Source organism: Alexandromys fortis, unplaced genomic scaffold (genome assembly GCF_014885135.2).
Source record: "Alexandromys fortis isolate MF-2015 unplaced genomic scaffold, M_Fortis_MF-2015_v1.1 scaffold_65, whole genome shotgun sequence".
Taxonomy (NCBI): domain Eukaryota; kingdom Metazoa; phylum Chordata; class Mammalia; order Rodentia; family Cricetidae; genus Alexandromys; species Alexandromys fortis.
Genome location: NW_026067986.1, coordinates 6,538,757 through 6,551,670, shown reverse-complemented (window position 1 = coordinate 6,551,670; position 12,914 = coordinate 6,538,757). Strand labels below are relative to the sequence as shown.

The 12,914-nt window shown below is 41.7% G+C and overlaps 1 protein-coding gene across 1 annotated transcript in view; it reads right to left on the bottom strand.

Annotated features, from left to right (window-relative positions):
* The window catches only part of Tmeff2 (transmembrane protein with EGF like and two follistatin like domains 2), a 233,771-nt gene that overhangs the window by 189,213 nt on the left and 31,644 nt on the right, over window positions 1–12,914 (bottom strand). The gene's annotated exons all lie outside the window — the stretch shown is intronic.

The window sequence follows — 12,914 nt, the reverse complement described above, 5'->3', positions numbered from 1 at the left end:
ACAGAAACCTTTGTCAACAGTAATGTTCCATGGTTAGAACAGGTCTACATTGCTTCTCTCCATTTTTCATTCTAGAAAAGAATGGAAGACCTTTATTCAGGATTTCTAAAACCTGTTTGGGGAATTTTAAACTAAACATTAATAGTTCTTTATGAAAAACAACCAAACAAAACCTTGATTATATCATCATCATCGTCATCATCATCATCATCATCATCATCATCATCATTATTGTCAATGCACTCTCAAGGCAACAACCATTATTAGGATTTGGTATTTTGTTATAGAACATACCTTTGTACACCCAATAAAATCACTGAAACAACAATAACTCGCTTAAGTCAGTATGAAGCTGGAGGCTGGAAATTTATGTTCATGTTTTTGTTATCTGGTACTTATTGGGAGGAATGATTTAATTTCATTAGATGAAATAATATCCTTGTCACTCTGGCAAGTCGATGGGGATTTGCACAGAATGTCTGCGAGAAGAAGAAAAGGGAGGAGAAGCTGCAGGTTCAGTAAAAAGATAAGCACTGTAGAAAGCCTTGGAAACACTTGGCTCACATGACTGTGACACCAAGCACTGTCAGGAATACAAGGCTGAACAGGAGGCATTTTCCCCACTAAAGCTATCTGAGATCTGAGTTAACACATACCCAGAGGACAGGATGGCTGAATTTGGAAGCCAAGGTTCTAGGCCCCAGCCTGCCATTGGATGATGTTGAAGGGAGGCCTGTAAGAATTTATGGCATCCATGGACCTGGTTTTCATTCTGATATCAGTTTAAAACCATCTGAGGCACTTGGCAAGGGTACCCAGCAGCTGCCCAAGTAGCAACTGCAGCAGCTGGATCAATACAGCTGCTACGAAACAAAGGGAATTGCCAAGACCCATGAAATGTCCAGATAAATAGGGGTCTGATGTTGTTATCCTAAAAATAATGCGATCTGACATCTGTGTCTATAAGAAATTGTCCGAAACCTTGAAATATCTCTGTTTAACATAGCAAAGGAGAGCTGGACTAGGAGGAAGATGCTATTTTTGTTCATGGTGCTTGACTGAAGGCACATGGCTAAATGATCTTGAACTTAGGAAAGAACCAAACACAGTAAAATGTATTGTGGAAAAATCAAAATAATATCAACTTCAACTTCATCAAATCTTGACCTGGTCATTAGTCTGTTTCTACTGGGCACCTAATCTGTACTCTGCTTCAGGAATACTATAGACACAGCGCTGAAAACAAACCTCAAAAACCTCTTGTATGCTCAGTATTTTTCCCCAGACTTATTTATTTACCCATTAATTTTCTGTAACTCATGTCGTTGCAAATGTCTCCTGGACCAACAAGATGGTTTAGTTGACTAAGACATTCCCCACCATGTCGGAAGACATGAGCTCCATCCTCAGGGCCCATGGGGAGAACCAGATTCCGTAAGTTATCCTCTGGTCTCTACGCATGCGCTGTGGCATGCAGGTACCCACAGATGTATACACACACTATGCACATGCAATAACTAAACAAGCATGCTTAGAAATGTCTTGATTAACAGGCTAACTGCATTTCATGTCAGATATTGTTCTATGTATACCATATATGACTTAGCAAATTTATTCCTCAGAAATGCCTATGAAATAGTGGTGAGTTTTTTTTTTTTTGTGTGTGTGTGAAAATTAAGGCTTTCAGAACTCACCTGTGAAAAGGTCTACCATATGGAAGCCAGAGCCCAGAATTCAGGCTCCCAGCCTGCACTTTGCTCCCTGCAGGGTTCTGCCTCTGTACCTAACAAAGCAGCCCAGCATGGAGCTGACAGATAGTCTTAATCATTTTACTTCTATTTATCTAAAACTTAAACACACGGCTACCTTGTTTTTAAATAATCATCTCTGTTTATAGCTGGATATGTTTCACCGGCTACAGATCCTTGAGATTCTAGGAATATGCAGGCTATGAGGCTTCTTAAAAATAAACACAAACACTGCGGTTCTCAAATTTGATTTCTGAAGTTGGCAGTTAGAAGCTAATCACACTTAGAGTGTTCTCTCACCTCAAAGCCAGCGTATAGCGCGTGTATATATGGAACTAGGCCTTCTTTCTCTCTAAGCGAACACAGGCTGTGCAGAGAGCCCTCTAGGATTATGAGTTCGAACTATTCACTTCTGAGATAAGGAATTAGGAGATGCTAGCCAGGAGATGCTAGCGTTTGCAGCAAACATCTATTTGTCTCCCACTTGATAGTTCTGTCTCACTTAGAGATTTCTAAACAGTCCCGCTTGTCTTTTGACCTAATCTGAAGATGAGCAAACTGGGATGCAGTGTGTGTAGGGACCTGTAGACCAGATACTCAGAAAACAGTTTCTTGTAGTTTCCAGAACATTTAGAATGACTAGTGTAATATGGGGGAATCAATACCCTTCTCTAGCCATTATTAGGGCTGATTTAATTAAAGAAAAAATTACTTTAGAATAGAGGTTATTCAGTCATTAATATGGTAGACATAATACCCTTCCAGGAGAAAATGAAGAAGCGTAATAGTATAAAATATTTGCTTTGGAATTAGCATATTCATGTACAAATCTGGATTTCTATTTTCCAGTAGATTGCAGATACAGGACAAATATATTTGTCTTCTATCTTCAATGTTCCAGGTATAAAATAGGGACAAAAATATGCCTGTTACTTAGATTGCTGTATACACTAAACAAGCCAGTGAACTGGAACTATTTTTTTTAAGTCACACTTAAAGATTGGGTGTGCTGATGCATGGCTGCAATCCCGGGATGCCAGAGGCTGAGGCGGGAAGCAGGCTGGGCTATGCAGTAAGAAGTCTTTTCAAAGACTCCCTATTTTCCTCATTATTGTGTTTGAGAAGAAAGCGATGCTAAGTCAAAAGAGGGAAAGGTCATGTTGACATCTGTTTTGCGCTCCTAAACTTACTTAGCTCACTTGTTCCTCCTGATCCCGTTATCCAAGTTTTAGTAAAAGTACCCCCAGAAGAATGACTAGAATTTGATTGCTGACTATGCTCAACAAACAAACAAACAAACAAAAGCAACATAATCTTTTTAATAACAAGAGGAATTTCTAAGTATGAGAAAAATGATTTCTGGTCTGGCTTAAGTAACCCATCTTTAGTGTGTTCTTCCTCTTCCTCCTCTTGTGTTTTACACCGTAGCCAAGTGAAGCTATCTGCCCTTCCCTGAAACTGTCACGCTGCTCCAGTTGTCCTTCTAGTCTACTGGGGTCATGTCCTCCATTTCCCCTGGCCTTTCTAAACTCTGAACTGACTTGCTATACCGGGCTCCGTCCCTTAGAGTTGAGGTCCTGCCCCAGGGAGCAGACCTCCATGGCACTCTGAGGGTGGATTGGCCATCCAGTTGTGTGTCTTATGAGGGTGTACATGCCGTAACAGTGTGCGTCATATGAAGGTGGGCATATTATCATAGTGTGTGTCATATGAAGGTTTACATGCCATAATAGTGTGTGTCATATGAAGGTGTGCATGCCATAACAGTGTGTCACATGAAGCTGTGCATACTATCACGGTGTGCATCATATGAGAGTGTGCACGCCATCATAGTCCGTGTCATTGGAGGGTGTGCACGCCAATCATAGTGTGTGTCATTTGAAGGGGGAAAGCAATCACCTAACCAGGTAGTCCTTATTGTTCAAATGCTAACTTCACAACAATACAAGAAACTCTGAATAGCTGGAAACTGGCTTTACAGAAAGATGGACACTGACTTTTAAAAGATCTATTAGCTGATGGTGTTACTATTGAAGAGAAATTTTCATTCAATGTATTCTGATCATGCTCCTTCCTCTAACTTCTCCCAGTTCCTCCTCACCTCCTCATCCACCAACTCCACGTCTTCTTTTTGCTTTAGAAAGCAAATAGGGATAAACAGAATAAAAAAAAAAAAAAGGAAAAGCACAGGACACACACACATACACACCCAAAACATCCCACACTGAAATGCAAAACCAGAAACCATAATATATAAGCAAAAGACCAGTAAGACAAGAAATTCCGAAACGAAATGAGACAAGACAAAAAATAAGTGACAACATTCTACTACCACTGACGACATTACTGTGAAATTGTAGCTGTGGTCCCAGGAAGGACTTGTTTTAAAGGACAATACAAGTGTTGTTTGAGACTGTAGCTTCATTATATTAAGAAGTTAGTGACCCCCAGATTTATTTGTCAACCTTAAATTTGTCAACCACATTATTGGACTAAACGAACACATGGCTGTCCATTTTCTTTCTTCTCCCTCTACTCCTTCTCTTTTAGGCAACCCCGAGTGGCCTTCAGCTTGATATAGATTTGTTCTGCTTTCATTTCTGTTACTGTGATTAAACACCTTGGCGAAAACGTAACTCAGAGGAGGAAGGGCTGATCTGGTTTACAGTTCGCAGCTGCAGTTTATCACTGCTGAGGAGACGTCAAGGCAAGAATTTGAAGAACGCGTCAGATCACATTCCCAGGAAAGAACAAGGAGAAAGCAAGGCACCTGTGGCTGCAGTTTGCTTCCTTTACTGCCCTGGGCTTTCTAACTACAGAGTTCAGGGCCCTCTGCCTAGGGGATAGTGCTGCCCACAACAGGCTGTGTCTCTCTACGTTAGCTGACATAATTTAAACAGTCTTCCACAGACATGCCCGCAGGACAGCTTAATCTCGACAGACCTCACTCCTCTTGGGTGATTGCAAATTTAAATGTAAAAGCCGCCATCACAGCATAGGATGACTCTGTACTTCTGAGCCTTCTGCTTCCACCTCTTAAAGAACCAGGTTGAGAAAGGTATACACTGCCACCTGGGTTCCAAAAGATGCTGGGCATCCCCAGAGCCAGCAACTAAGCCACATTCCCAGCCTTCCTAGTTATTTAGTAATGTAATTTAAAAGTAGTATTACATGCTGCTCAGCAGAAAATAATATATTCAAATCTCCTTTAAAGCATTTGCATAAGAATATCGCAAACCATAACAGTTAACCATGGTTAAATAACAGAACTGGAAATTAGCATTTCCTTTCCATTTTGTCTCTACCATCTTTCACTGGTGCTAACATTTATATCTTGATATTTTATTACTTCTAGAACTCAAGACCAAACTCAAAAGAAATTCAATACCAATGCTTCAGCATGGAAATATTTTCTTTGCCATACAAAATTAAGCAAAACTATTCATAAAGTGACCTGTTGAAATGAGAAGTAAAAAAAAAAATAATGATGCATTATTCATTTCTCATTAAGAAATTTTTGCCTTGTGGGTTTTAAAGGGTAGAAGATTCACAAATGCTAAAATCTGTCTAATTATTCAAAACGAAAATGGCCGTTTAAGGTTTCCTCCTGCTCCACCTCCTTTGGGAAGTTCTTCCCACTGGCTGCAAGCCTGTGCTTGACTGTTCTTCCCAGTAGGCGTGCCTCGCTTAGGGAATAGAGAGTTCACTTGTATTTCTCTTTGGGGCTGAAGAGTCCACGCATGCGTGTTTTCGTCTTCCCCAAAGAGCATAGTCATCCTCGTTATTTTACATGCTGGCTTCTGTCGCCACTGTGCTGGGAACTGTAGATACAGGATGCTCATTTGGAGATGCTCATTTGTTAACAAATGCCACATGGGGATTCCGCCCAGAAGAATGGAAAATGTGCTGAGTCTTCAGTTTGTAGTTAAGGGAAAGCCCAAGGCAAGAGTGGGTATAAGATCTGGTCCTGCTGCAACGCGGTATGCCAGACTTTGTTGATCCCCCAAAGGAGACTTTGCCCCCTCTGAGGATTGGATGGGGAGACAATAAAGAGAGGTCAGGGAGCTGGGGAAGGGAAGGGGGAAATGGGACTCGTTGTAAAAGGAAAAAAAAAATTAAATAAAATTAAATTTTAAAAAAAAGTGTAGGAAAATAGTGTGTGCAGGATGTTGAGAAGAAAATCAGGACAGAAGGACAGTGACAGGGGCCAGTTTTTCATTAGAAACATTGTCTCCCGTTCCCCAGGCTGTCTGCTTAGAAGCATGGATGAACAACTAGGTCCAGAATGGTTCATTAAAGTGTAGCTCCTTTAGTTCAACCTGACTCATCTTTACGATGAAGCCATGATTCTGGGAACTACATGGGCTAGTTTTTTGATGCTTGTGACACCTATATGAAAAGTATAATACTTGATCTTTAACATTTTCACATCCATTTTAATGCTACTGTATGGCTCATCCCCTACATGGACCCTCCCATTCCATAAAATCCGGTAACGCAGAGAGCTGTCATAGGAGTCCCTTTGAGCAACGGCCTCTCCTAAGTGCTCTGTACTAAAAATCTTTGCATCTATTTGGAGAAAAGAAAGTAAATAATTTAATGGTCTTTGTCGCTCTTCCAATGTCTTTACCTCATTGCCCTGCTCCACGAAATTCTCCTAACATGCCGTCAGAATTCTTAGCTTTCTTCCCTTCTGCATTCCCAGAACTTGAACAAAGGCTTGGCACACCAACTGCAGAATTCATGAACGAAAATCATGAGCTAAATTATTTTGGGGGAGATATATAAGTCAGAACCAAGGACTTGAAGTTTGGCTGTTTAGAAAGCAGGCTTAATGGCCTGCAATCGGGCCGATAAGAATTGCTAAATTTGCATTGCCCTCTCCACAGTGCACAGGTTTCATGGCTGCCAACAGTTCAGCATTCAGAAAGCCCCCTCTGTTGTAATATGACTCCCTAGAAGAAGATGTTTTTGTTTACGTGTTATTATATAAATATATATAATTCTATATATTATAATATTATTATATTTACTGTGAGGCAGGTTCTTACTATCTGGGTGAGGTTGGTCTCAAGCTTGCCATGCTCCAGTCACACTGCGACTCAGCATTTGGGAAACTGTGCTAGGCTACAGTTCTGAGACACCACACCCAGGTCAAATCGAGCCCCTGTGTTTGAACTGCTTGTTAAGACACTGTGATCCTTACACTTCCGAGATCAAACAAGTGTATGTGTCTGAGAACTGGCGGTTTCAGAGAGCTTAGCATCCATTCACAGCTGAGGCTAAGACAGGAGCTGCTGGACAAACATGATTAAGGGTTTGCAACACCATTTTGTTTGGTCCAAATGCTGTTCACTTTCTTAAGTATTAGCTTGTGCTATCTTTATTATAATTTCTACTCTAGTGATACAGGCTTGAGATACCTCATCTTGTAAGAATTATTGACAAAGCCATTAAAGCCATTCAGACAGCCTGACTTCTGGTACAAGGCAAGACTAAAGGATGTTGAACTTACCTATTAACAGAAGGAACAGAAGGGCACCTACTTAGCCTGCAGAACCACAGAGCCATAGCCACAAGACCAGCTGTAGGGGAATGGAAAGTGAGGGAAATGCCTGGACACCCAACTTAAAAGACAGATCTACGTTCTTATGGAACCCAAACACATACAGTGAATAAGACTCTCTTCAAAAAAAAAATAAATAAATACGTTCTGTTACAAATGCCAAATCATGTGTAGGGAGCTAGATGTGAGCCCTGCACAAGGCTGGGGAATCGGATGTTGAAGTCAAGTACACTGTGATTTCATAGACTCTGTATACTGCCCTGTTATTTATGTTCATGTTAGGTAACCCTGTGCACAGAAACACTCAAAGAAGACACACAAGGAAATAAATGTGTGATACAGAAAGAGACATTGTAGCAGGGATGATGTCACAGCAATCAGACACCAAGGAGGGAGCAGCAGGCAGGAGGATCACTGGCAGAGGAGAAAGTTTATGTTGAAGAAAGCCAAGAGAAAAGAGCTTCTCCTGGTGGGAACTACAAAGCTATTAAAATCCGAGAATCCAGTCTAAGGGTCATCACTCTGTCATGCTGAAGGCTCACCAACCACAGGACAGCTATTTTATTGCTAGGAAATTGCGAGACAATCGTGGCATTCACCCTGACGAAGCTGTATTTGCCTGAGAACCTTTCACCATCATTTGGTACCCTTTTCCACCTTCCCTCTTGTTCTCCTCCCCATCATCCCTTCTCCTTCCACGCCAGGGCTCCAACAACAGGTGACCTATGAAGCAGCACAGTAATTTAGATGAAGAGTCTGCGACATGAGTGATTTCATAATTAATGTCCATCCAGAGGCAGGCATCACACACTTTCCAGTTCAGACTTGCGCATTTGTTAGCCGTAATGTAAGCAATTGTCAGCTGTCTTGACTCAGCGATGATTTGAAAGTCAAGTATGTGGGCCAGTCTGGAGACAAGTGTGTTCTTTGATGCTGATGAGAAAACACACGCAGGAGCTAGCTGTCTTTCTCCCAGTCCACTGAGTAGCGGACTCCCTAGATTATGAGTTTGCTGTGGGGTAGAGCAGAGCCTTGGGCAGCCTTGTGTTTCGTATTAGATGGATGCTCACAAGTGGGCAAAAGGAACAAAGAGAAGAGTCAGGATGAAGAGGAGCTTGGTGCTCACCACTTTCTCAAGATGCTGCCATTGCAGCTGGTGCTTGGAAAATTTCAGCGTTTTAAAGGAGAGTCATAAATATCAACCTGGAAGAAGAAAAGTTTGCAGAACGACCCTCTGCTCTGAGTCCCGACTGCTTTGGGTGAGCCAGAGCTAACCGAGATCAGTGTGCCTTTCGTTCTCTATTTTGTAAAGAATACAAATAGCCCCAAGAATAAGTCACCCCAAAGGTATTTCTGGAAAAGCCAAGCTCGCTTTATGTGCATAGCTGTATGTCAGCACCTGCCTTGCCTATAGTCATCAACACAAAAGCCTTTCGGACTGAGTCCTGCGGCCACTCTTCGTTCAGGGAAGCTATTTGATGACACATCCAAGGGGAGAAATCTTTTCATATACTTTAAGCGCCCACATTTCGTCTCTCTGAAAACTTCAGCCACAGTAAAGTGATTCATCAGCTAAAGACTTAAACGGTTCATGCCTTGAGATCTACAGCTTCAAAATATTATAATTTTTCAACCAGAAGGAATACCTTTCATTCCAAACCCTCCTGACTGTTGGCTTAAAAGTAAGAAAAATACGGCTCCACCCTTAAGTATACAAAGCCACAAACTTAGGTTCAAGGCAACCCAGAAAATAGGCATGGTATGAGCTCCCCCTACTGGTGGAACAGTGTTCCCACTCAGGAATCGAAGGGTCTAGCTTCTGGGAACAGATGGATGAAAAAGAATTGCAATTCAGAATCCAAGAGAGAGAAAAGCTAAGGGAGTTTGTGAAAAGCCACACAAAAGATGCAAATAAAACATAAAAACAATCTTCTCACTTTAAAGCAACCTCCATGATAGTAAGCGAAAGGCATGTTTATAAATATTTGAGACAACCGGTAAGCCCCACCCAAGATTAGACCGTCAGGAGTGAAATAAACAACTGTCACACTCAGGGCTGCCGTGTTCGCATTCACATTCAGACAGAGCAAGCATCAGAGTGTAATTGAAGTGGTGCCTGCACCCTGACAATGGGTCTCCTCCCTTAACAGCTCATGAGAAACCCTGCAGGCTTTGGAGAAATAAAATAAATTATGTAGCATTACGGAGGCTGAACAACGTCTGGGGGCCTTGGGGTTTCCTGCACTGGGAAATGACTTCTCTATTGTTGTGTGAACTGGGGCACTGAAGGTGAAAGCCATACGTTTTATGTTTCGAGACGCTCAAATTAGTCATGTGCGGAGCAGAAAATCCAATGTGCAAGAATCAATGACAAATATAGGGAAAGTGTTACTGTGGGGAGAGTCACAGGAACAGCACGGGAGAAAGGCGGCGAAGGTGTTGAGGCCGGTGTTCTGTCGCGGAGAAAATGCCGGGAAGGAGACGGTGCTCCCGTTCTCCATCGGCAGAAGGAAGCTGTTTCGTGGTATCTGCTATATTTGTGAGGCTGCGATTTGATGATAACTGATTCTGTTATCCCAATCTGTTACATAGCCTACATAGAATATAAATACACAAAGCCATTTAAAAGCCAAATTATTGAGCTCTCCGCGTCTGTATTTTACCTTTTACTGCCGTACCGGTGGATGCTACTTAAATTGTATAAATTTCAAGCAGGGATTGAGAAAACAAAAAAAACATCAGTATACACAGGCTTTATTGAAAAGCAACCAACTGAAAACTCCCAAGCACGTCAATCTGCCTGCCTCTGAAGCCTGAGAAAATTGCCTTCAGTGGATAAAATGGGCTGAGCACGTGGCTGTGGTTCTTAAAGGATGCTCTTTATGAAGCATGTTTGTGTTTTAAAACGAAACCTGCCTGTTGGTTTGTGTTGGGCGCGTGCGGAGGATTTGGGGTATGCAAAATGAGATGAGATTATTATCTTTCTTCCTACACTTTTCCAAATACTATATTTTTATCTTCCATCCTTCCTTCCTTCCTTCCTTCCTTCCTTCCTTCCTTCCTTCCTTCCTTCCTTTTTTCCTTCCTTCCTTCTTGTCTTTTTTTCCTTTTTTTTCTAGACAAAGACTCATGTATCCAGGCTGGCCTGAATTCACTACTCAGTCATAAATGATGCCTTGAACTTGATTCTTCTGCTTCTACTTCCCTGCCACCCATATACTTCATTACTCCATAAATTACTTCATAACACTTGTTCACCCACATACTTTCATCTAAATGAATAGAGAGTCGTTTCTCTGTTACTTCCTCATCAACCCTTTAGCCAGTTCTCCTATTGGCCAGGGTCACCCTGCCCTGTTCCGCTGTGATCATCTTTACACGGGTGTCTTGTTTCTATTGTCTCAAATACAATTCACTCTTCACGTGGAGGCTGGAACAATCCTTTACACATAGAAAAGAGACTGCCCTTCAAACTTTTTCTATGACCCTGATCAAAGCATAAATTTCTCACAATGTCTCTGCTCGGCTGAATATTTTTTTGCTCGATTGCTGCGCAGGTATTGTATTCGCCTATCTCTGTGTTTCACTGGTGTCTCGTGTATTGTCTTATTTTTCTGTTACCACAATAAGACACTGTGACCAAGTCAATGTTCAGAAGGGGGTTTATTTGGACTTATACTTCCAGAAGGAAAAGTTCCTGAGAACAGAGCGACAACATGGAAGCTGGAGCTTGGAGCCAAGAGCTTACTTACATCTTGAAAGGCAAGCAAGAAAAACAGAAAGCAGACCCAAACGGGCACTGGCCTGTAAACTCTCAAAGTCCAACACTGCAGCTGCCCAGGCCCAGATCCAGGGTTATGACTTGACTCATCCCAACATCCATCCCATCTCTGACCTGCTGGAGCACTTGAAGGGACCTGACCCACAGACTCAAAGCTGCAGGGTTTGCACAACACAGGGCAAGAACAGGATACCTAGGAAGAGACGCGGAGAGGACCCAGCATCGATGGTGCAGTAGACTTGAACTAGACCAATGGCTCTGCAATGAACATTTGTAAGTAAAGTGGGCACCAGATGAAGCAGGACGCTAAAAAAGAATTCCACACTGGCTCAGAATTGAGTATAATAAAAGGTTATATATTTAGGGGTAAACTCACAGATCACAGTCCTCCACTGGAATGGAGAACAGCAACCGAATCCAGCAGCCTGAAGAGAGGCCTGGTGCACACTTGGCATCGGCATATATAGTATAAGAGGCCACGCCCAAGTGGGCGGGTAACTTAAAGGCTACCAGCGATAGGAATTCCTACAGCACCTCCCCTTTTGTTTAAATAAGAAAGTTCTAAGCCTAATACAAAGTTATATACAATAATAACAAATATCAGGTATAAAAATTAGAATTACAACCAGCATAAACAGTATCAAGTAGGAAATGTGTGATAAATGTTTTAATAATTATCCTATCCTAATGAGTTTAAGTCTTGTATTATGGACAAAGGGATCTACAGTGTGACGTACTGCATCTGCCATGACGAGATTTTTAATTTTTTTTCCTTTTCTATATTTTTTTCCTCTTAAATTTTGTTTTGTTTCGGGGAGAGGCAGAGGGATGGAGGGTGAATGTGAAGGGGACAGAATGAATGTGATCAAGATATGTGATGTAAAAGATAGATAGAAAAACAAAACAGAAACTCTCAAAGACCTCTTCCAGCGACTCCCCTCTTCCAACAAGGACACACCTCTTCAGTCTCCCCATCCAGCACCACCAGCTAGGAACTAAGTCCTCAAATGCCCCAGGCTCCAGGAGATGGGGCATTAAGCTAGCATGACTACACATAGCTACTAGAGATCTGGCTTTTGTCCTGAGCATCCTGTCTCTGTACCTTTACCTGCCTTGTTGCCTTCTCATAATGAATTAGAGATTTCATTCCTTTCTCGTGACAGAGGCTTTGTCTTCTAGTACCTGCTGTACTATCTGAGAAGCAATTATTACTCTCTGAAGTATTCCGACTTATCGTTTGTCTCTTCAACTTGGGTGACAAGAAATATGACACAGCCAATGGTACCAATACAAAGGAAGTATAAAGAATAATAGAATAATGAGTATTATACAAATCAACACTACCAGAGACGTGTGTGTCTGTGTATATGCACGCACACACTCCCATGGAGTCTTGCACCCAAGTTATATCATACAAATTTGATGATTTATAGAAATCTTATGCCTAGCAGTAATAACTTACTTTCAATCACATTAGCACAGCTTAATATGAAATATGAAAGATTAAAGCCTCTTATTTTAAGTCCCCAGTGTTAAACTTATGAAAATTTACACACGTATCAATGAAGAGCTGGGAAGTTCTGGAGCCCAAGGAGGCTGGGTGAATACTTGCTAGCTTTGCCCCTAACATACATGATTGGACAAGTAATATTTGTTCTCCTTTTTCCCCCCACAATTGACAATGGAGATGATGTACGTTCCCTGGAGTTATGGCAATGACTTAATCCATGACTATGAACAATCAGACCATGGTAGGCTCTCAGTGTTTTTTTTCCAGTGTTTTTATTTGCTCCATCTGAAGGAAACATGCCTAATACTA